Source organism: Ranitomeya variabilis, chromosome 4, assembly GCF_051348905.1.
Source record: "Ranitomeya variabilis isolate aRanVar5 chromosome 4, aRanVar5.hap1, whole genome shotgun sequence".
In the NCBI taxonomy this organism is placed as follows: Eukaryota; Metazoa; Chordata; class Amphibia; order Anura; family Dendrobatidae; genus Ranitomeya; species Ranitomeya variabilis.
In genome coordinates this window covers 11,194,325-11,217,548 of record NC_135235.1, presented here as the reverse complement: position 1 = coordinate 11,217,548, position 23,224 = coordinate 11,194,325, and the positions used below count along the sequence as shown (strand labels likewise).

Here is a 23,224-nt window from a genome sequence, read left to right as displayed (position 1 = left end):
TCCGGTCCTTGTTATTCCCCATTTTCTCGCTGTATAAGGTCCTGATTTCTTATGACAAGCTTCCTCTACTTCCCAGTTCTCACATCCCATACATTTGTAATTATAAAACCTTATAATTGTTAATGAGCTCGTTATGGCAATATGCACTATTGATACAATTGGTATTGAACATTAGGCCATTTATCAGGAAACCTTTCTCTTTATCTAATTCAGGTATACGCTATTAACTATAGCAGAAGACAGACGAGCGAAATCTGGGAAAGAAGTCGTGTAAGTGTGAAATAATAAAAGTCATGTAATTCAGAACAGTGATTGTAACGATATCTCTGTACATATATAAAGATGAATTTCTGTTGTCTGATGTCCATTGTTTTCGCACGGCCAACTGCCCGGCTAATCAGCTCAGCACGGTTATGACCATAGGAAACCTGCCTTTTTTTGTATTTAAAGGGAACCTGTCACCTGAATTTGGCGGGACCAGTTTTGGGTCATATGGGCGGGGTTTTCGGGTGTTTGATTCACCTTTTCCTTACCCGCTGGCTGCATGCTGGCTGCAATATTGAATTGAAGTTCATTCTCTGTCCTCCATAGTAGATGCCTGCGCAAGGCTCCATGCTGCTGTTTGCTTACAATGATTGTATTAGTGCCAGTAGCTTATCATTGCTGGGACTAGCTGCTCCTGAGCCCTGGTCCGACACGCCCCTCCTGTGCCAGGCAGCTCACTGTCTATGGACGTGGGACATACAGAGCCTGGGGTGGGCAGCTTCCTCAGCTCTGCTGACAGTGGCATTACACAGGTTAATAGCGGCAATCAGTGGGCACGCCAGCTGCTTCCGATAGAGGGGATGACATCTATATAATATAGACAACTGCCCGCTGTGGAGTGGGCTCTGCATCTGAGACCCCTCCAAGGGCCCTGACACTTCATGATGAAGATAGTTTGCCCCCATTTTTTAGCATAAACAAACATGGAAGCAATGGCCGCAGCTTCAGAGATTGATAAGATGCAGCTCATTTATAGATCTATTCCACACATTTTATACCTGAATAAATGGAGCATAAAGTCCGATGTGGCTGAGTGGGCGGCAGACGCCGGGGTCACTGACCAGGCTGCGGTGTATGGACGGTATGAATACTGCACGGGGCACGGAGTGGCGCTCAGACATTGCCTTACAATTAATCAATCTATCTGCTGCGATTATCGGAAACCCCATTGATTATCCAGTGTAATAGAAGCCTATGAGTGTGTGAGGTGCAATGGAAGAGGCGGAAATATTTCATGGCCTTTATACATTTCTCTTTTTACATTTACAGATGACAATTTCCACGATGACATGTAAGTATTGACCTTCTCAGAACTGACAATTCCAGCATTTCTACCTCGCCGTCTCCTCCCAGCGCCCGGCTCCGCTCTGTGCAGTGCGGGGACTGAGCTTTGCACCGCAGGCGCGGTCTATTGATGTAATGGCGCCTGCGGAGCGGAGCATCAGACGCACAGGCTGAATGGTGGGACAGGAGCAGTAATGATGACGGTGGGTGATGGGGACCAGAGGCAGCGCTCCCAGGACCCCCGGCCATGTGTCCGCCACTATGGATGTAACCCCCCTGCACCCCAGTAGTTACAGTATAGCCGAGGCCTGAATGCCGGAGCAGATCCCATAATGGGGTCAGGAAGTCTCTGGGCAGTAACGGTGGGAAGGAAAGGCTCCTCACATGTGTACAGGGGGGCTGCCGTCTATTTCTCACTGGGACCCCCGGCCGTGTGTCCACCACTATGGATGTACCCCCCTGCACCCCAGTAGTTACAGTATAGCCGAGGCCTGAATGCCGGAGCAGATCCCATAATGGGGTCAGGAAGTCTCTGGGCAGTAAGGTTGGGAAGGAAAGGCTCCTCACATGTGTACAGGGGGGCTGCTGTCTATTTCTCACTGGCCCTTATAGTCTATGGGGCTGGGAACATGTCACCGGGGGCGAAGTGTCCACCAAACTCACCCACTCACTGACTACTAGGAACAACTTCCACCAGCTTTTTCTTTCCTTTTTTTGCCTATAAGAGAAATAGATGACATACTGATGGTAAAAATGGACACAAAAGGCGAAAAAAAAAGAAATAAAAAGCTGAAAATCCGATGCTGCCCCTTAATGAGAACGAGTTGGCTTAGTTTTGTGTGGATGAGAATAAAATGAAGTGTGAACACGAGCGAACAATAAGTCGTCCGCTGCCGCTGAGCGATTTATTAGGTCGTTCAGTAAATCTAATTGTAAACTGTTGTTTGTCTTTTAGCTACAGAACCAGCTTCCAGGTAAGAGTCTTTCTTCTCATTGTGCAGTGTGTGGGGCGCATGCGCCACCTCGGCTCCATCCTATGGGGGGACATCTCAGAGCTGGAGGTCCCAGCAGACGGACCCCCGGAATCACTAACTTATGCCCTATACTGGGGACAGGGGACAACTACCGTATATACTCGAGTATAAGCCGACCCGAGTATAAGCCGACCCCCCTAATTTTGCCACAAAAAACTGGGAAAACTTATTGACTCGAGTATAAGCCTAGGGTGGAAAATGCAGCAGCTACCGGTGAATTTCAAAAATAAAAATAGATGCTCTGCACCGTTCATTATTGCCCCATAGATGCTCCTTATAAAGCTGTGCCATATATGCTCTGCACCGTTCATTATTGCCCCATAGATGCTCATTATATAGCTGTGCCCTATATGCTCTGCAGCGTTCAGTTTGGCCCCATAGATGCTCATTATATAGCTGTGCCCTATATGCTCTGCAGCGTTCAGTTTGGCCCCATAGATGCTCATTATATAGCTGTGCCCTATATGCTCTGCAGCGTTCAGTTTGGCCCCATAGATGCTCATTATATAGCTGTGCCATATATGCTCTGCACCGTTCAGTTTGGCCCCATAGATGCTCATTATATAGCTGTGCCCTATATGCTCTGCACTGTTCAGTTTGGCCCCATAGATGCTCATTATATAGCTGTGCCCTATATGCTCTGCACTGTTCAGTTTGGCCCCATAGATGCTCATTATATACAGGTCCTTCTCAAAAAATTAGCATATAGTGTTAAATTTCATTATTTACCATAATGTAATGATTACAATTAAACTTTCATATATTATAGATTCATTATCCACCAACTGAAATTTGTCAGGTCTTTTATTGTTTTAATACTGATGATTTTGGCCTACAACTCCTGAAAACCCAAAAAACCTGTCTCAATAAATTAGCATATCAAGAAAAGGTTCTCTAAACGACCTATTACCCTAATCTTCTGAATCAACTAATTAACTGTAAACACATGCAAAAGATACCTGAGGCTTTTAAAAACTCCCTGCCTGGTTCATTACTCAAAACCCCCATCATGGGTAAGACTAGCGACCTGACAGATGTCAAGAAGGCCATCATTGACACCCTCAAGCAAGAGGGTAAGACCCAGAAAGAAATTTCTCAACAAATAGGCTGTTCCCAGAGTGCTGTATCAAGGCACCTCAATGGTAAGTCTGTTGGAAGGAAACAATGTGGCAGAAAACGCTGTACAACGAGAAGAGGTGACCGGACCCTGAGGAAGATTGTGGAGAAGGACCGATTCCAGACCTTGGGGAACCTGAGGAAGCAGTGGACTGAGTCTGGTGTGGAAACATCCAGAGCCACCGTGCACAGGCGTGTGCAGGAAATGGGCTACAGGTGCCGCATTCCCCAGGTAAACAGCGGCAGAAGCGCCTGACCTGGGCTACAGAGAAGCAGCACTGGACTGTTGCTAAGTGGTCCCAAGTACTTTTTTCTGATGAAAGCAAATTTTGCATGTCATTCGGAAATCAAGGTGCCAGAGTCTGGAGGAAGACTGGGGAGAAGGAAATGCCAAAATGCCTGAAGTCCAGTGTCAAGTACCCAGTCAGTGATGGTGTGGGGTGCCATGTCAGCTGCTGGTGTTGGTCCACTGTGTTTCATCAAGGGCAGGGTCAATGCAGCTAGCTATCAGGAGATTTTGGAGCACTTCATGCTTCCATCGGCTGAAATGCTTTATGGAGATGAAGATTTCATTTTTCAGCACGACCTGGCACCTGCTCACAGTGCCAAAACCACTGGTAAATGGTTTACTGACCATGGTATTACTGTGCTCAATTGGCCTGCCAACTCTCCTGACCTGAACCCCATAGAGAATCTGTGGGATATTGTGAAGAGAAAGTTGAGAGACGCAAGACCCAACACTCTGGATGAGCTTAAGGCCGCTATTGAAGCATCCTGGGCCTCCATAACATCTCAGCAGTGTCACAGGCTGATTGCCTCCATGCCACGCCGCATTGAAGCAGTCATTTCTGCCAAAGGATTCCCGACCAAGTATTGAGTGCATAACTGAACATTATTATTTGATGGTTTTTTTGTTTGTTATTAAAAAACACTTTTATTTGATTGGCCGGGTGAAATATGCTAATTTATTGAGACAGGTTTTTTGGGTTATCAGGAGTTGTAGGCCAAAATCATCAGTATTAAAACAATAAAAGACCTGACAAATTTCAGTTGGTGGATAATGAATCTATAATATATGAAAGTTTAATTGTAATCATTACATTATGGTAAATAATGAAATTTAACACTATATGCTAATTTTTTGAGAAGGACCTGTAGCTGTGCCCTATATGCTCTGCACTGTTCATTATGGCCCCATAGATGCTCCTTATATAGCTGTGCCCTATATGCTCTGCACTGTTCAGTTTGGCCCCATAGATGCTCATTATATAGCTGTGCCCTATATGCTCTGCACCGTTCAGTTTGGCCCCATAGATGCTCATTATATAGCTGTGCCCTATATGCTCTGCACCGTTCAGTTTGGCCCCATAGATGCTCATTATATAGCTGTGCCCTATATGCTCTGCACCGTTCAGTTTGGCCCCATAGATGCTCATTATATACCTGTGCCCTATATGCTCTGCACCGTTCAGTTTGGCCCCATAGATGCTCATTATATAGCTGTGCCCTATATGCTCTGCAGCGTTCAGTTTGGCCCCATAGATGCTCATTATATAGCTGTGCCATATATGCTCTGCAGCGTTCAGTTTGGCCCCATAGATGCTCCTTATATAGCTGTGCCCTATATGCTCTGCACCGTTCAGTTTGGCCCCATAGATGCTCCTTATATAGCTGTGCCCTATATGCTCTGCACTGTTCAGTTTGGCCCCATAGATGCTCATTATATAGCTGTGCCCTATATGCTCTGCACTGTTCAGTTTGGCCCCATAGATGCTCATTATATAGCTGTGCCCTATATGCTCTGCACCGTTCAGTTTGGCCCCATAGATGCTCATTATATAGCTGTGCCCTATATGCTCTGCACTGTTCAGTTTGGCCCCATAGATGCTCATTATATAGCTGTGCCCTATATGCTCTGCAGCGTTCAGTTTGGCCCCATAGATGCTCATTATATAGCTGTGCCCTATATGCTCTGCACCGTTCAGTATGGCCCCATAGATGCTCCTTATATAGCTGTGCCCTATATGCTCTGCACTGTTCAGTTTGGCCCCATAGATGCTCATTATATAGCTGTGCCCTATATGCTCTGCACCGTTCAGTTTGGCCCCATAGATGCTCATTATATAGCTGTGCCCTATATGCTCTGCACTGTTCAGTTTGGCCCCATAGATGCTCATTATATAGCTGTGCCCTATATGCTCTGCAGCGTTCAGTTTGGCCCCATAGATGCTCATTATATAGCTGTGCCCTATATGCTCTGCACCGTTCAGTATGGCCCCATAGATGCTCATTATATAGCTGTGCCCTATATGCTCTGCACCGTTCAGTTTGGCCCCATAGATGCTCCTTATATAGCTGTGCCCTATATGCTCTGCACCGTTCAGTTTGGCCCCATAGATGCTCATTATATAGCTGTGCCCTATATGCTCTGCACCGTTCAGTTTGGCCCCATAGATGCTCATTATATAGCTGTGCCCTATATGCTCTGCAGCGTTCAGTTTGGCCCCATAGATGCTCATTATATAGCTGTGCCCTATATGCTCTGCACCGTTCAGTTTGGCCCCATAGATGCTCATTATAAAGCTGTGCCCTATATGCTCTGCACCGTTCAGTTTGGCCCCATAGATGCTCATTATATAGCTGTGCCCTATATGCTCTGCACCGTTCAGTTTGGCCCCATAGATGCTCATTATATAGCTGTGCCCTATATGCTCTGCACCGTTCAGTTTGGCCCCATAGATGCTCATTATATAGCTGTGCCCTATATGCTCTGCACCGTTCAGTTTGGCCCCATAGATGCTCATTATATAGCTGTGCCCTATATGCTCTGCACCGTTCAGTTTGGCCCCATAGATGCTCCTTATATAGCTGTGCCCTATATGCTCTGCACCGTTCAGTTTGGCCCCATAGATGCTCATTATATAGCTGTGCCCTATATGCTCTGCACCGTTCATTATGGCCCCATAGATGCTCATTATATAGCTGTGCCCTATATGCTCTGCACTGTTCAGTTTGGCCCCATAGATGCTCCTTATAAAGCTGTGCCATATATGCTCTGCACCGTTCAGTTTGGCCCCATAGATGCTCATTATATAGCTGTGCCCTATATGCTCTGCACCGTTCAGTTTGGCCCCATAGATGCTCCTTATATAGCTGTGCCCTATATGCTCTGCACCGTTCAGTTTGGCCCCATAGATGCTCATTATATAGCTGTGCCCTATATGCTCTGCACTGTTCATTATGGCCCCATAGATGCTCCTTATATAGCTGTGCCCTATATGCTCTGCACCGTTCAGTTTGGCCCCATAGATGCTCATTATATAGCTGTGCCCTATATGCTCTGCACCGTTCAGTTTGGCCCCATAGATGCTCATTATATAGCTGTGCCCTATATGCTCTGCACCGTTCAGTTTGGCCCCATAGATGCTCATTATATAGCTGTGCCCTATATGCTCTGCACCGTTCAGTTTGGCCCCATAGATGCTCATTATATAGCTGTGCCCTATATGCTCTGCACCGTTCAGTTTGGCCCCATAGATGCTCCTTATATAGCTGTGCCCTATATGCTCTGCACCGTTCAGTTTGGCCCCATAGATGCTCATTATATAGCTGTGCCCTATATGCTCTGCACCGTTCAGTTTGGCCCCATAGATGCTCATTATATAGCTGTGCCCTATATGCTCTGCACCGTTCAGTTTGGCCCCATAGATGCTCATTATATAGCTGTGCCCTATATGCTCTGCACCGTTCAGTTTGGCCCCATAGATGCTCCTTATATAGCTGTGCCCTATATGCTCTGCACCGTTCAGTTTGGCCCCATAGATGCTCATTATATAGCTGTGCCCTATATGCTCTGCACTGTTCAGTTTGGCCCCATAGATGCTCCTTATATAGCTGTGCCCTATATGCTCTGCACCGTTCAGTTTGGCCCCATAGATGCTCATTATATAGCTGTGCCCTATATGCTCTGCACTGTTCAGTTTGGCCCCATAGATGCTCATTATATAGCTGTGCCCTATATGCTCTGCACTGTTCATTATGGCCCCATAGATGCTCCTTATATAGCTGTGCCCTATATGCTCTGCACTGTTCAGTTTGGCCCCATAGATGCTCCTTATATAGCTGTGCCCTATATGCTCTGCAGCGTTCAGTTTGGCCCCATAGATGCTCATTATATAGCTGTGCCCTATATGCTCTGCACCGTTCAGTTTGGCCCCATAGATGCTCATTATATAGCTGTGCCCTATATGCTCTGCACCGTTCAGTTTGGCCCCATAGATGCTCATTATATAGCTGTGCCCTATATGCTCTGCACCGTTCAGTTTGGCCCCATAGATGCTCATTATATACCTGTGCCCTATATGCTCTGCACCGTTCAGTTTGGCCCCATAGATGCTCATTATATAGCTGTGCCCTATATGCTCTGCACCGTTCAGTTTGGCCCCATAGATGCTCATTATATACCTGTGCCCTATATGCTCTGCACCGTTCAGTTTGGCCCCATAGATGCTCATTATATAGCTGTGCCCTATATGCTCTGCACTGTTCATTATGGCCCCATAGATGCTCATTATATAGCTGTGCCCTATATGCTCTGCACCGTTCAGTTTGGCCCCATAGATGCTCCTTATATAGCTGTGCCCTATATGCTCTGCACCGTTCAGTTTGGCCCCATAGATGCTCATTATATAGCTGTGCCCTATATGCTCTGCACCGTTCAGTTTGGCCCCATAGATGCTCATTATATAGCTGCCCCATATGGAATGCTCTGCAGCGTTCAGTTTGGCCCCATAGATGCTCCACATAAATCTGTGCCATATACAATGCTGCTGCTGCTGCAATAAAAAAAAAAAACACATACTCACCTTTCTTGCTTGCAGCTCCCCAGCGTCCGGTCCCGGCGTCTCTCCGCACTGACTGATCAGGCAGAGGGCGGCGCGCACACTATATGCGTCATCGCGCCCTCTGACCTGAACAGTCAGAGCGGAGAGACACCGGGAAGATGGAGCGGCGTGTGCATCGTGGACAGGTGAATATGACATACTTACCTGCTCCCGGCGTCCCGCTCCTTCCCCCGGACAGCTGATCTCCGGTGCCGCAGCCTCTTCCTCTATCAGCGGTCACCGGCACCGTCATTAGAGAAATGAATAGGCAGCTCCGCCCCTAAGGGAGGTGGAGCCGCCTAATCATTTCTCTAATGAGTGGTCCCATGTGACCGCTGTACAGGGGAAGAGCTGCGGCACCTGAAGACAGTGTGACGGGCAGGGGGAGCGTCAGGATCGCCGGGACTAGGTAAGTATGCCTCAGCGCCCTCTCCCCCTCACCCGCCGACCCTGCCACAGACCGTGACTCGAGTATAAGCCGAGAGGGGCACTTTCAGCCCAAAAATTTGGGCTGAAAATCTCGGCTTATACTCGAGTATATACGGTAATTGCTGACATCTTTTATCAATAAATGACCAGTGTAACAAAGAAGTCCCAGTTCCTCCCTTACCTAACAAACACAGTGACATGTTCTCCTTCTACTATAGGGTTAATCCCCTGATAAAAATTCTGCAAGGATTGAAAAAATCTATAATAGACAGCTTCACAAGAACGTAAGTAACAAAATGTAACTCCTTAATAGAAGCAAACCTTATAGATCATGCAGCGATATCAATGTTTCCTGATCTCAGACGGCTGATTCTCTGATTCAGGTAGCTCATAGCAATCGGGCAGTGACAACCACAGAGATCCGCTGGAGACCTCTCGTTGTCATGCCAACGCATCGGTGATCCGCGATCACGTGACAGGGTCACCGATAGAGTTTGCTTGCCGGAAGCGTGCGCTAAATGTCGCTGTCAGAGTTTGACTGCGGCATTTAACTAGTTAACAGCCGAGGGTGGATCGTGATTCCACCCACGGCTGTTAGAGGCACATGTCAGTTGTTTAAAACAGCCGACATGTGCCAGGAAAGATGTGGGCTCAACGCTGATGCCCACATCAATGGCTTTATTACCAATGCCAAGTTAGACAACAACATACAATTAAAAACAATTAAAATCATAGTGGAGCGACATGCAAGACAATGCAAGGCAGGTGAGTAAGAAATGTGCAAAAAATACAAAGATAAAGATATTAAAGATATTAAATAATCCCAAAAGCCGTCCACATTACAAATACATAGCAGAAAAAAATATATATAAAATGGACAATAAAAGGGCTCACAGAGGAAATAGCCTCCAATGTACAGGAGCGAAATGTAGATGAAAATGTAAATATGTGGAGCCGCGTTACAATTCCCAAGAGAATAAGTGATGTCAGGGGACGTTAGATTAAAAAATGAAAAACATCTACGCTCCTCCTTCCCGTTTGGGTGGCGCTTCGATATGCTTTCGTATTTAGGGGTTTAAATAACAGCCAAAACCTCCGGATTATATGACGCAAACTTCAAAACGGCGTTGCAAAAAGCAGAGTTGGACCTGGAGAGATGGCATAAACTTCAACTGTCCTGGTTTGGTAGAGTTAACGTAATCAAAATGGACTTGTTGCCACGTCTTTTATATTATTTCCAGACAATCCCGTTATACCTTCCTGCCTCCTTCTTCTCGCGACTTAAGAAAGCGGTCATTCGACTGGTCTGGTCCCACACCAGATCTCGAATATCATATTTTGTATTAAGCAGATCTAAGAAAATGGGGGGAATTGGCTTACTGGATTTTCTAGTCTATAGCCGAGCCTCAGTCGGTACCTGCATTTTAGACCTATATCACAGCAGAAATAATAAGAAGTGGGTTGGTGTGGAGGGTGATCTGGTTGGCGGGGATCCTCAGACGATATTATGGAGGGGGGGGGGGGGGTCTGGCCTTCCCTTCATGACTAGGAACATGCTCCTGCTTGTCCGGCAGAGTGGCAGGAACTTAATAACCTCTACAGCCCCGGGACCACTAACCCCAATATATGATAACCCTCACTTCCCTGCAGGACTCCGTAGGGAAACTTTCTTAAGCAAGAATAGGGCTTCAAAACCCATTATATTTGACTTCATAAACCAGACGGGCATTAAGCCCCTACAGGAAATATACCAGGGGGGGGAACCTCCCGAGGGCTCTTGGTTTTTTTATGAGCAGTTAAAAAGCTTCATAAGCACGACATTTAAACTCAACAAGTCCATGGGGATGCTGACCCCTTTCGAGAAAATTTGTCTCGCCGGGGAGCCCCCGGTCCGCAAGGTCTCCTTATTATATAACCTCTTTCAAAAGAGTCAAACCCCAACACATGATTTTCCAACGTTTTTTTCGAGATGGGAGAGTGATTTGGGAATATCTCTGTCTCAAGAGGAGAGGGACAAGATTTTATTGTTTACTTTTAGGACCTCGTTGTCTGCTGTCTCACAGGAGAGGAGCTACAAGATTCTGTCGAGGTGGTATAGATGCCCTTGCCAGGTTCATGCTATGTTCCCGGTGATCCCAGATATCTGTTGGAGATGTGCAACAGAGAAGGGGACATACGTTCATATCTGGTGGAAATGTCCGCCCGTAAAGAAACTTTGGATGTTAGTTTTCGATTTTCATAATAAATTATCCATCCGCAAAATACAGCCCACGGTGGAACTAGCCCTTCTTTCTCTATGTGACCTATCGATCTCTGGGTTTAAGAGGAGTCTTCTCAGACATTTTCCTGCAGCTGTCAGGAACTTGATTCCCCGATATTGGAAGCAGGATCGCTACCCCTCAGGCTCCGATTTTGTTGCAGAACTAAACAACATATATAGAATGGAACAGTTGATAAGCCAATCCACTGGGGATTCTGAGAAATTTCATAACATTTGGGCTTCATGGATTGTATTTAGGGAGACTCCAGAGCTGGACATGTGGCTGTCCAGATCCTGATTTACATTTGAAACCGCTCCGGATGCGTTTTAAAAATGGATGCGGCCCATTTGCTCTAACCTGCTATGACTTAAAGCCAAGGTCAGCGATATTCTGACCTTTTCACCGCTACATGGGGATTGGGGCCCGCCCGGGGGGGGTGCCGCATTCCCCGTACTTATCGTACCCTCCCTTTTCTACCCGCATTCCCCTTTCCCCCCCCCTTTTTTTTTTCCTCTTTTCTCTTCTTCTTTTCTTTAACTTTTCCTCTCTCTAACCACCTTTTCTATTTAGTGATATTCTCTACTAAAATAAACAACTCAATATAGTTAGTAATGCATGATTTCCTTCGTTGTTGTTTACATGCTTCAATAATGTAAATCATTATTGCCAAATTGAAAGTGATATCATCGGCATTAGCCGATAACACCTGGAAACTGTTGGGACTGTATTTTCCTGTTTGAATTGTAGGTTGTATTCTATTGACTGTACCAAATGTGTCTCAACGTTGTTTCATTTTTGTATTGTTCATTTGCACCAATAAATCTGATTTATAAAAAAAAAAAAATAAATAAATGAAAAACATATTCACATTTTCAGCTCAAAGTCCTGGACTGAGGAGCCAAAGTCCCCGAGAGCCAGATCGTATAGAAATGACTAATCAGAAGCTGCCATCTATAGAATTTCTAGAAATACACATATACACATCACAATGGCATCAGTGGCTTTCATCATGTCTGTGAGCACATCACAGAGGAGTGAGGCAAGAATCCACCAAATGTAGTCACCTGCATGGATGAGCCATAAACAATGAGCCAAGATCCAAATGTAATGAATGGGGACTGCGCTAATGCAATATCAGACTTACTAAACCAACATGCCCTGGGTCTGCCTGCTCTGCCCAACGCGCGTCGCTGCCTCACAGCCGCTTCATCAGGGGAAGTGTCATGGTGGACGTCAAGACCCTATTTATAAGTAGCAAGTGCACCTGCTGGCCAATCAGGAGATGCCGACACAGGTGCGCGGCCGACACAGGTGCGCGGCGGCGGCCACTGAGAGACTCCAGTCACATGTGGTGGATGAGCCCAATGGTCAGTGTGCACGCGCTGATTGGAACAAGTGCGTTCCATAAAGCAGGAAAAACAGGTTGTGTGTCAGATCCCGGAGGAGCTCAGACGGTGCATGCGCAGATCACGGCCAAACATTGCAAAACATCTAAAACGTTTGTGTATCAATTCCCGGAACAAGAAAGGATGCACAATGCGCGTGTGCAACTGAAAACGTGAATAACAAATGGTTTGCGCATAGTTTGCATGTCAGTTTCCAAAGCAAGACAAGAACACGGTTCCATCCGCGCATGCGCATTGTGTAAGTAAGAAATTGCAAAAAACAAGACACAAAAATCATTGTACGTGTGAGAATTACATCCCTCCCAAAAAGAAAAAAAAAGAAATAAAATATATATATAAACCCAAATAACACAAAAACAACAAAACATAAATAAATAAAATTTACCCATTGACCAGATAAGTGCCATATCCCATTAAAAAAAAAAAAAACAACAAAAAACCAACCTCCCTTCCATATTCAATCCTCTATCTCTACACTTATGTAAATAGCTTCTGCTGGTCCCTAAAAGACCCCGACCCTCTCATCTTCCTCCTATTGTCCTGTGATAGAATTGCGCAAACATATAAAATAACCTCCCCCACGTTCTCTGCACTATCTCCACAGCTCCACATGTGGGCACAGGCAATGCATGGAACCAATAACTTCGTATATGGGAGAGATAACAACTAGTAACAATACATGGGGGGGAGACAGGGGAAGAAAGAAGTCCTGAGAAAGCCGGGAAGGCGAAATCTTCATTAATACCAAATGGCCTCACAGAATTACGGTCATAAATCCACCGGATTCCATTCTCTAACGTTCCCCTTGCCGATCCTGCCTACGCATATTAGGTCTTACTCTTAGAAGGCCCACTACCTTTACACCCCTTGTAAGTCCTGCATGATGCTCCAAACAATGGGGGCTCCAGGAGTTCTAGTTTTCCATTTTGCCACATCCGATTTAGCCAAACTTCTGTGTGATATCTGTCGCTGTCCGCGTTTCCGCATTTCCTGAGATGTTTCACCAACATATCACTTAGAGCAGGGGCAGACAAGGGCGGTAACAACATTCTGGGTTCTGCAATTTATGGAATCCTTTACTACATGAGTCGAATGGATTCACAAATATTGTTTCTGCTATGTATTTGTAATGTGGACGGCTTTTGGGATGATTTCATATCTTGGCATTTTTTGCACATTTCTTACTCACCTGCATTGTCTCGCATGTCGCTCCACTATGATGTTAATTGTTATTAATTGTATGTTGTGGTCTAACTTGGCATCATTCATATTATTACTCATATTATTGTTTTAAAACATTGAATGTCACTTGTTGCTGAGCCCAGAGCCCGCCACAGCCTCACACCACCGAACACCCTCTCCGCCCAGCACAGAGCCCACCACAGCCTTACATCACCAAACACCCCCTCCGCCCAGCACAGAGCCCACCACAGCCTTACATCACCGAACACCCCCTCCGCCCAGCCTGGAGCCCACCACAGCCTCGCACCACCGAACACCCCCTCCACCCAGCCCGGAGCCCACCACAGCCTCACATCACCGAACACCCCCTCCGCCCAGCCCAGAGCCCACCACAGCCTCACATCACCGAACACCCCCTCCGCCCAGCCTGGAGCCCACCACAGCCTCACATCACCGAACACCCCCTCCGCCCAGCCTGGAGCCCACCACAGCCTCGCACCACCGAACACCCCCTCCACCCAGCCCGGAGCCCACCACAGCCTCACATCACCGAACACCCCCTCCGCCCAGCCCAGAGCCCACCACAGCCTCACATCACCGAACACCCCCTCCGCCCAGCCCGGAGCCCACCACAGCCTCACATCACCGAACACCCCCTCCGCCCAGCCTGGAGCCCACCACAGCCTCGCACCACCGAACACCCCCTCCTCCCTACCCGGAGCCCACCACAGCCTCACACTGCCGAACACCCCCTCCTCCCAGCCCGGAGCCCACAACAGCCTCGCACCGCCGAACACCCCCTCCTCCCTACCCGGAGCCCACCACAGCCTCACACTGCCGAACACCCCCTCCTCCCAGCCCGGAGCCCACCACAGCCTCGCACCGCCTCACACCCCCTCCTCCCAGCCCAGAGCCCACCATAGCCTCACACCACCAAACACCCCCTCCTCCCAGCCTGGAGCCCACCACAGCCTCGCACCGCCTCACACCCCCTCCTCCCAGCCTGGAGCCCACCGCATCACTCCACTCCTGCCACCGCCTCCAGCTTCCTCCAGCAGTGACTCTGCCTCCTAGTGCCCCACTCCACCGCTGTGGTCCCCCCACTTAGCTGTGTCAGAGGATATGGTATTATATGTAAATGAGGATGTAAGTGCCCTGTGGGCGGGACTATGTTGGTCGGGGGCATATATTCTCTGTTCCCCGCCTAGTGCCGCCTAGTGTGCCGATTTTATCAAGTGAATAAAACCCTTAGACTCCTGCTGCTGACGATCAGTTTATTCAGCAGCACAGCCCGATCTAACGGGATTTATCCTTTGGATACAAAATCATCAGGTCGGTGACAGTCGGAGAAAAAGCCGACTCTACAGCTTGCTGCACTTGTAACAAGAAATGCCACTGACCCCCACAAGAAAAGGTGCAGAATAACAGCGCAGGAAAGAGGCACCGTGTGGAGGAGTTTATAGGGAAGCAGTCATGTCCTCAAGCGCTATGACAAGTAGCCTGTAGATATGGGGTAAATGTGCAGGGGAAGGGTTCGCTCACACGAGCCTATAACACGGCCCAGTGCTACATGATAACACATCTCACAGCACTCGGAGCAGTGTTATTCTATGGGGCAGCTCAGAGCTGACATTATGTTCTCATGCAAATTTACCACTTGTATCATACTCGCCTATACAAGTCAATGGGTGTGGGCGAAACATTGGACTGCACTCGGATGTCATCTGAGTGCAGTGTGATTACTGTGTATGCCGGCACTAGAGGAGCCTCCGGCTTTCAGTCATAGAGGAGTGTCCGGCACAGCTTCAGTCACCACTAATTACACAGTGAGGGCAGCTGTAACCGCACACCGACACTGACTGACAGCCGGCTCTGCACTGATGCACTTCTGCGTGACCTGTCAGTCTGTGTCGGGGCGCGGTTACAGTCACCACTCTCAGTGCTGTGAGCCGTGACTAATTCCTTAGGACACGCCTGCATGACTGAAAGCCGGAGGCTCCCAGAAGAAAAACAGTTCATTTTCTCCCAGGTGACGCACTTTCAGTACAGCGGCCAGCACCTTCATAACGCTATTAACCTGCAGAATAACCCAATATCTACAGATAATAGCGCTATAAGACCGGACAGGTGCACTTTAAACAGTTTTTTTTTGGGGGGGATGGTGAGTTCAAGACACAGATGGGAGTAGAAGTGGCTCATAAGTGGAGAAGGAAGCAGATTTCTCTGATTCGATATATTACAAAGCTTCTTACATTTTCCCGTAATATTGAGTTTGTGACCATTTAACATAAATGGATGTTTCTTTCTTGTACAATAGTAAGAAGGACAAACTAGATACTACAAAGAAAAGGAGGCTGACGAAGAGCAGGAAGGAGATTATGTAAGTGGCGAGAATGACTGATGTAATCTAAGCAAACCTTGTAGATCCCATAATGATCCCGACGTTTCCTTATCTGCGATGTGCGATTCCTTGTACTCAGGGACAGATGGTAGAAACCTGTCTGCACATGATCCACCGTATCTCTACTGCACAGGGAGGCGACATTTACAGGGGGTCGCTCAGTTACCAGAACTTAGGGGAAAAAGACGGCAAAGCGTTTTATGGGAAACAAACATTAGGAATTGTTATTGGACTGGTGAGAAGAAAAGAAACATGAGCCAATATCTTAATATATCAGATATTATGTATGTTAAACATATAGAGAAAGTCATCCCCCAATGTTTGATGTCTCTGCTCCTCGGATTCCCAGTCCTCTCTATCTGTGCCATCACTGCCGGCCTCCTCTGTGCACAGTGCGCTCTGGGGGTCTCAGATCCCCCCTGTTCTGTGCTGGTCCCTCTACAGCACAGGGGACTGACCAGGCCGGACTATGCACACTGCCCTATGGGGGGGGAGTGAGATTCTCCCCCTGCTTGTAGATGGACCGGCCCAGAGCAGACGACTCCTGGCGACCACACATGAAGAGAAGGGGTAGAAAGCAGAGGGACAGTGGCGGATAGAGGAGGCAGGAGGCCCCCAGGGGTCACATCTGCATTATACACGGACTGTGAGTGGGAAGGTCACGTTATCCCAATGATGGCGGCCTGTGGTCACCTCAGGAGGACAGAGCGGCTCAGAAGCTGCCCCAGGGAGATACTTGCTGGGTTTCACAGCCATCATCTGCCTATAACAGCCCAGCAGGAGTGAGCTCCACCTGCGGCTGTTCACCTATTTAACCCCTTACCAACATGGGGCTGTTCTGTTTTGTGTATTCATCCCCCCTACTTCTAAGAGCCATCATTCTTTATTGTTCCATCCATAGCGATATCAGGGCTTGTTTATTGCAGAACAAGTTGTATATTTAATAAACACTATTCAATTTATCACGTGCTGTATTAGAAATAGAATTCCAAGTTCTCCAAAATTGCGGGTAAAAAAGGAAATTCTGTAATGGTTTTTGGGGATTCTTCCTTAGAATGTTCATTGTACAGTAATAATGACCTGACGATATGATTCTCCAGCTCAGTAGGATTATGGAGACAACAAACCAGCAGAAATACATTTTACAAATTAAAAAAAATAATAATAACTGTGTCGACAAATCCTCAAATGTCTATGTAGACCAAAACATAAAGGGATGTGGCTCTTGGAAGGAGTAAAAAATGAAGGATCCAAAATGGGAAATGAAAGCCATAAATAAGTGTGGGATCGACCTCTATGAATGATGTAGAATCGCCATGAGGTGTATTTGTGCCGCCAGCCTTCTGTCCTCCACAGTGAGCGCCCCCTAGTGACCGCTCTGAGGACACAACATTGTATCATTGTGTGATGTCCATGGGAAATGTGGGGAAAGTATTTGGGATGGAGGCCGAGGGGAATGTGATCACTGCTGCTCCTCACATTGCTGAGATTTATACATTTACATGATGATTTATGTTCCATGTACAACAGGAGAGAAATGCAAGAAAGATGGGAGAAGGAGGCGAGAGAGCTTAAGAGGATGAAAACTTTGTAAGTGCTTTTTTTTCCAGGTAGAAATGATATATAACCTGTCTGCACACACTGTCCATCTGTCTGCGCTGATAGTTGTCAGGGTGTGAAGGTCATTTCTCAGTTTAGGATGTTTATAGGACACATAAATTAGATGAATTCTATGTATTTTACTGTTTAAAATGGCACCTGGAAGAACAGACCCTGATCAGCATTTTCTATGGCTCCTTCAGAAAGACACAAGGTGTAATTAGAGGCATGTATACTCTCTATAGCATACCCCCTGTCTAGGACGCTTGGTTTGGGAGCGGTCTCAGGAGGTCGGCACATGTCCATTCTGTATCCTCCTAGATATGGCTGAGTACAATAGTGGAGCCGTCAGCTCCCTGCACCACCACACGGCCTGTGCTCCCCGCGCTGTGTAATCCTATGGCTGCATATACATTAGATGGCAGTATACTCGGGACTACAGAACAGGACAAGGACGGGGGATTCTGGGGACAAGTCAGCTGAGCAGCAGCACTCAATGTCAGGCAGCAGCTGCAAAGGCAACAAGATTTTACGGTGTATAAAAAAAGATAAAATCCTGCGATCCCATACTGTTACCCCTTTATAAATCACCTGTGAGGCCACATCTGGAATATGGGATCCAGTTTTGGGCTCCATATTTTAAAAAGGATATTCAGAAGATAGAGTCAGTTCAAAGGCGGAAACTAGATTATTACCAGGAATGGAGACCTCTCATATGATGAAAGGTTAGAAAAGTTGGGCTTGTTTAGCTTAGAAAAAAGATGTCTCCGAGGAGATCTCATTCATAAATACACTGCTCAAAAAAATAAAGGGATCACTAAAATCCCACATCCTAGATATCACTGAATGAAATAATTCAGTTGCAAATCTTTATTCATTACATAGTGGAATGTGTTGAGAACAATAAAACATAAAAATGATCAATGTAAATCCAAATTAATATCCCAAGGAGGTCTAGAGTTGGAATGATACTCAAAATCAAAGTGAAAAATCAAATTACAGGCTGATCCAACTTCAGTGGAAATGCACCAAGACAAGGAAATGATGCTCAGTAGTGTGTGTGGCCTCCAAGTGCCTGTATGACCTACCCACAATGCCTGGGCATGCTCCTGATAAGGCGGCGGATGGTCTACTGGACCTGCCTATGCAGCATCAATAGTAAAAAGATATAATGTTAAAAAAGAAAAAAAAAATTGTGCTATTCTCACTCTCCGGCGTCCACTGATGCGCACGATGCGGCCGTCAGCTCCCGTTCCCAGTGATGCATTGTGAAATTACCCAGATGACTAGTTTACCTTTATATTTGGGATAATGAGGAGATGAAGCCGTGTTAGTTTGCCACTATCGGCATATATGTCGGCTCTTGTGGGTAATATACCTGTGTCCCAATATGACCCTTCTGTAATGTGACTGACCGGTGCCCTGTTCCCCTATATTTGGGATTAATGGTGCCAGTGTTTGAGCAGGGACGTCATTGGCGCTTTCTGGGTTAGGTGGGATATGTGATAGGGTCAGTTTGGGACCCCACATTGTCCGAGGTTACACTAGTAGGTTCCCATTAGGGTCACTCCCCGGCCACTGGAGCATTTTTGGGTTGAGTTGTGTGTCGCTGTTCAGTATTGCTCTATTTAATGCATGTCTAATAAAGTCTGATTTTATTGTATCTTTTCCCTGTGAATATTGATCCTAATCCGCACTGATGTTCTATGTTTCCTGTCCTGTAGGGAGGAAGATGAGAAGACCACCACCCTGATCATGTAAGAGATTACTGAGCCTACCTTCTAGATGACATAATGCTGTAGACGAGTCCTCACTCCCGGAAAGATCTGACTGCACAGACAGCGGCCATTTATTGTTATACACCCGATTAGTAAGAGGTTTGGGAAGAGGTTTTCTCCTGGAGCTTCTGCCTTCTGATTGGACAGGGCCATGTTTGGAGAGGTTTCCTTCTGGATCCTATTCAAAGAAATGACCCGTAATTTATTTCTTTCCACCAGGTGTTTGTCTAAACCTCTTCAGAGGGAAAAAAGCCTCCTCATATTAACAAAGTGGATTTTTTATAGAAATGAACTGGAATTGCTTTCCAAAAGTTCCTGAAATCATTTTTTAGGTGAATGGAGAGGATTTGCTTAAAAAAACCCTTAAAATATGTTACGTGCACATACTCTTGGTGATGTAACCAATTTTTAGCATTATAATAATAATAATCTTTATTTATATAGCGCCAACATATTCTGCAGCGCTTTACAGTGTAACAGTTTCATACACAACAGTCATAAGTAACAACGTTACCAAGACAATCAGTAAAGCACAATAGCAATAGGCTCTGTGCACACGTTGGGTTTTTACTGTTTTTTTCCACAGGCAAAACCTGCTCTCTTGACAATAAAGAAGCAACTTACATAAAGCAGATTTTGCTGACTTTTTGCTGCTTTTATTGCTGTACCAAAAAAAGGGGGTAAAAAAAAACACGGAGCATATATGCCTTAAAATAATGGATTTTATTTAAACATGAAAAACATACATGAAATAATTAAAAAGCATGTGAGGCCAGAGGTAGGGATCCATGTAAATAAACCAGGTGGAATACACCCAGTAACAGAGCGTTCTATAAAGATGGGCCCTATATGTAATACAGAAATCCTTTAGGTGGACTTGTCCTAATATAAACAGGTAAAGAGCGCGGGCAGTCCTAAATAGATGACGGACATGTAGAGTAGTGCTGTAGGAACAATCCCCGCCGCCCCGACGCACGTTTCGCAAGAACTTCTTCAGCAGTTTTATGAACGGTGCGAACTGCAGGACCAGCGACTTCCATCCATACGGACGGTGACCAGTGACAGGACAGGCTATAAACGCTGCCACTTGTCTACTGTGCCAGGAGATCCCATCATATTTCATGAGTCTTCTGGACTTATTGGCAGAGTAGGCGAGTGTACGCAATATCATGGTATCTGGAAATGGAGGATGTTTTTCCTAACACTCATGTTTCGGTAATATGCTGCCTCTAGCTTTAAGATTTACACTTCCAGTATTCTCAGTATTCTCGTATAATTCATGGGAGTCAATATGGACTCGGGAACAGTTTTCTATGTCTCTGTTCTTTGTCTGCATTTGGGCATTGGCTTTGATGCTTCAGTGTCAGGTCCTGATGTGACTCCTGGAGGATCTGGGAGCGGAAGGTCACAATGTGTATTAGAGCGCAGGTCCTCTTTAGGATGTGTTTGTCCTCTACTTTGAGTGAATTTACTTTTATTCTGTGCTGAGAGGGTTAAGGACCCTTTATCTTCTGGCTGTGAACTTAGAGCTTGAGTGCTCAGCTGCAGCATCTTGTGAACACTCCCTCCCACTATATAAACCCACTGGTAGCTTCTCTGCTTGCTGGTTATAGTTCTTCTATACTGACCTCTTTGACAGTCAGTCTCTGAATAAGCTGAGGTGTTAGATCTAGTTGCAGCAGTGAAGTTTCCTGTTGGAGAAGCTAAGGAGTGTTACTTGTTGTGTCTTTTCCCACTGTTAGTTGTACCTTCCTCGTGTTGTCTTATTGTAGTAGTGGGACTACTATCTCCCTGGCCTGCGCACTAGACAGGGTGTTCTCACACAGGGGGGAAGGACCCCACTAGGGACGTTAGGGAGTTCAGGTATCAGACTCAGGTTTATGTTAGGAGGTGAACCCTCTCCCTTCTCCCTATTGCCCGGGTTTCCTTGCATTTCTTCCCTGGTTTAATTTAAATATTGATAGGTTGGTATAGTATTCAAAAACACTTAATTACATAAACAACTAATACCTAAAATTACTTTATTTGAAAAATTGTTAACAATATTTTTCAAATAAAGTAATTTTAGGTATTAGTTGTTTTTGTAATTAAACATATCTTCCCTGGTGTTGCGCCGCATGCTGGGCATCCTCTCGGCCCCAGTGTGACATTAAGGCCAGATCACTGTGCATACTCAGCCAACCAGTCTATGGGAAAACAGAGCCTAAACTGCGCATGCTCGACTGATGGCATTGGAGCCATGGGATGGCAACATGAGGGGGAGTTTACCAAAAGGGGAAACTTAAAAGTCAGTTGCATTGGCATGCACAAATAAATACGGACTTAACTGTCTAAATACATATAACGATTTTGGGAGCACCTCTGTAAGTGAACGGTTATTGAAAATTAGCTGATTTGCATTGTATGTAGTTCCTAATGATAATTGTAAAGGCATTTTGTTAATTTTGTTATGTAAAACCACACACCATTAAAGCCATCACATGCAGGAATGGTTTCAGCTTTAAATTACATCCTTGTAATCTTGTAATTCTAGCAAATGATGTAGTAAATAATGTATTCATTATTAGCCAGGATGGCTAGATGTTAAGAAATACAAATATTGCTCATCTATTACATAAAGGGATTGTTTTGTCACTTCACAATACATTGATTACCTATGCTTAGTGTGGGTCATCAATATCAGATTAGTGGGGTCCAGCACCTGGCACCCCCTCATCAGCTGTGTATAATCTCTGGCTGAATAGAAACACATTGAATAGAATCCCAATCAATGAATAGCGGTCATGACCAGACAACGCAAATCCGGATGTAGAACAGCTTATAATAGCTAATTTATGGGGATAGGTCGTAAGGATAGCTCATCAATATCTTGTGATTGGAATGCACTTTAACATTATTTGTTATATCTCCACTCGATACAGCTATGAAACCTCCGTATAACAGCAACAACCTCTGCCGATACCACCTGGCAGCCGCCACCACCTCTGCCGATACCACCTGGCAGCCGCCACCACCTCTGCCGATACCACCTGGCAGCCGCCACCACCTCTGCCGATACCACCTGGTAGCCGTCACCACCTCTGCCGATACCACCTGGCAGCCGCCACCACCTCTGCCGATACCACCTGGCAGCCGCCACCACCTCTGCCGATACCACCTGGCAGCCGCCACCACCTCTGCCGATACCACCTGGCAGCCGCCACCACCTCTGCCGATACCACCTGGCAGCCGCCACCACCTCTGCCGATACCACCTGGCAACCGTCAACACTTCTGCCGATACCACCTGGCAACCGCCACCACCTCTGCCGATACCACCTGGCAACCGCCACCACCTCTGCCGATACCACCTGGCAGCCGCCACCACCTCTGCCGATACCACCTGGCAGCCGCCACCAACTCTGCCGATATCACCTGGCAGCCGCCACCACCTCTGCCGATACCACCTGGCAACCGCCACCACCTCTGCCGATACCACCTGGCAACCGCCACCACCTCTGCCGATACCACCTGGCAACCGCCACCACCTCTGCCGATACCACCTGGCAGCCGCCACCACCTCTGCCGATACCATCTGGCAGCCGTCACCACCTCTGCCGATACCACCTGGCAGCCGCCACCACCTCTGCCGATACCACCTGGCAGCCGCCACCACCTCTGCCGATACCACCTGGCAGCCGCCACCACCTCTGCCGATACCACCTGGCAGCCGCCACCACCTCTGCCGATACCACCTGGCAGCCGCCACCACCTCTGCCGATACCACCTGGCAGCCGCCACCACCTCTGCCGCCAACCACCTCTGCCG

General features: G+C 46.8%; 1 long non-coding RNA gene across 1 annotated transcript; it reads left to right on the top strand.

Moving 5' to 3' along the window:
* Positions 1–219: 219 nt before the first annotated feature.
* On the top strand, positions 220–22,499 carry LOC143768317 (uncharacterized). Its single transcript, XR_013213800.1, has 8 exons — positions 220–270; positions 1,315–1,336; positions 2,285–2,303; positions 9,010–9,075; positions 15,958–16,020; positions 17,572–17,631; positions 19,365–19,397; positions 22,340–22,499. It is a non-coding gene; the product is annotated as an uncharacterized LOC143768317 (long non-coding RNA).
* Positions 22,500–23,224: the final 725 nt, after the last annotated feature.